This window comes from Bubalus kerabau, chromosome 15 (genome assembly GCF_029407905.1).
Source record: "Bubalus kerabau isolate K-KA32 ecotype Philippines breed swamp buffalo chromosome 15, PCC_UOA_SB_1v2, whole genome shotgun sequence".
NCBI classification, from domain to species: domain Eukaryota; kingdom Metazoa; phylum Chordata; class Mammalia; order Artiodactyla; family Bovidae; genus Bubalus; species Bubalus kerabau.
Genome location: NC_073638.1, coordinates 55,726,588 through 55,728,988, shown reverse-complemented (window position 1 = coordinate 55,728,988; position 2,401 = coordinate 55,726,588). Strand labels below are relative to the sequence as shown.

Genomic DNA, 2,401 nt, shown 5'->3' with positions numbered 1-2,401 from the left:
CCTTGATGTGAGGACGCAGCAAGAAGTCAGCAGTCTGGAACCTGGAAGACGGCCTTCACCAGAACCTAACCGTGCTGGGACCTTGATCTTGGATTTTCAGCCTCCAGGCCATGAGAAATAAGTTTCTGTTGTGTAGAAGCTACTCAGTCTGTGATTTTTTTTTTCTTTTTAATATCATCCCAAATGGACTAAAACAATCCTTGTTGGACCATGTATCAGTATGATTTTATGATCAAATAACATTTCATTGTATGGGTGCTATGTTTCGTTTATCCATTCATCAATTGATGGGCATATGGGTTATTTCCACCTCTTGGCTATCATGAATAATGCTATTATCAAGGCGAGCGGACTCGCACTGGCAATGAGGCACCGCTACCACTGCCACAGACCAGCCTGCCTCGGCTTCGGTGCTCCAGTCGTGGGGACCTGGGTTCCTCAGCACACCCAGCTCCAGCAGCTCTGGAGCCTGTGTGCAGTCCTTTGGAAGCCCCAGTGCCAGCCTGGGTCCTTGCTGGGGAAGGATGACTGAGCTGCAATTGATACTGCTATAGTGAAGACACCGGGCAGAACTCAACAAAAATCCAGTAGAAGGCTTTTCAGAAGGTTTCATAGAGACAATGATCTTTACCAATGGGAAGTTCTTATTATTGCTCTTCCAGATACACTTTACGAAGGTGGTGTTTTTAGAGCTCATCTCACTTTCCCAGAAGATTATCCCCTTTGGCCTCCTAAAATGAAATTCATTACCGAAATCTAGCATCCAAATGTTGATAAACATGGTGATGTATGCTTTTCTGTTCTTCACAAATCTGGGGAAGATAAATATGGTTATGAAAAGCCAGAGGAATGCTAGTTGCCTATTCACACAGTGGAAATCATCATGATTAGTGTCATTTCTATGCTGGCAGACCCCAATGGAGACTCACCTGCTAATGTTGATGCTGCAAAAGAATGGAGGGAAGACAGAAAGGGAGAAGTCAAGAGGACAGTTGCCAGCTGTATAAGAAGAAGCCAAGAGCTTCTTTTTAGTGACATTTATTCAACAGCTGTAACTTCACTTATTTCAGGGTCTCCAATTGAGAAACATGGCACTTTTTCCTGCACTCTACCCACCTATTGCTGGACTTCTGTTGTAACACGCTGGCAAGCACTGGCTGGAACTGGACTGTAATAAAACATGCCAGTATCAATGCTGGCAAGAGCCTAACAAATGCCAGCTTACAGATGATTGTGCATCTTGAAATCTAATGAACTGTTTAACCCTTCAGGAAGAATTGTAAAGACCTGTACGTAGCACAACATGATCCGGATAGTATATATACTGTTCATGTACATCCACAAATACACCTTGTACCAAATAACACTTTCTTGCAGTAGAATAAGAATCATGTAAATTCTAAAACATTTTAGCAGGTTTTCTTTCCTCATTGTTGTTTCTTTTCAGGTTTAAAAGCATGTCAGATAAAAAGCAATTTGGATTAACAGCTTCCATTTAATTTCCTTTAAACAACTGAGGCTTCATTAAACTTTTTCCACTTACTAAACTTTTATATCTTCTTTGTTTTCACACACTCCCCTTTACTTTTATCTCTTCTGTCTGCCAGGAAGTTTTCAAATCATTTAGTTCAAATACCCAAGTACTCAATAAGCAACTACTTGATTTTTAATGATGACTTCAGAGGAGTGGTCGTCGTCACTAGATGCTTTGTAACTTTGTATTGTACCTGTACCCATCTCTCAGATTGGATACAGCAATAACATTTTTGTTGTTGTTGTTAAGAGCTCTTGAATTGAGTCATTATCCCTAGGAACTAAAAAGAGTTAGTTCTGAATTCAATTCAGATTTAAAATGATTGAAATTTACTCCCAGCAACACAAAACTCTGATTTGGTTTTATTTTTTGCCCTCAGTTACCTAATGTGGAGGATGGATGAATAAAGCAGGCATAGCTACAGGCTTTCTACTTAACTTCTGGGTTTGCTGTTAAAAATGCTGTTTATCCTCATCCCTTCTCCTTAGCCCTTCATATTTCTTTGCCTCTATTCTTCTGATACTGCAGAGTTTTCTCACCTATTGTACAAAGAAATTGCAATGTATATTTTCATGCAATTTGATTTTGGAATTCTATCACCTTATTAGTGAGTTCTTCCAAAATATAATTTTTTTCCAATAAAAAATAATGCTATTATCAACATTCACATATAATTTTATACGTAAACATTTGTTTTCATTTCTCTTGGTCTATATCTAGGAGTGGAGTGGAATTGATAAGTGAAATGGTACCTCTATGTTTAACTTTTTGAAGCACTGCCAGACTGCCTTTCAAAGTGCCTGCACGGTTTTACATTCCTGCCAGCAGTCTTTGAAAGTTCTTTTCTTTACATCCTTGTCAACACTT

The 2,401-nt window shown here is 39.2% G+C and overlaps 1 pseudogene; it reads left to right on the top strand.

Moving 5' to 3' along the window:
- Positions 1-524: 524 nt before the first annotated feature.
- LOC129627860 (ubiquitin-conjugating enzyme E2 G1-like) lies at positions 525-1,453 on the top strand (annotated as a pseudogene).
- The last annotated feature ends 948 nt before the right edge of the window (positions 1,454-2,401 follow it).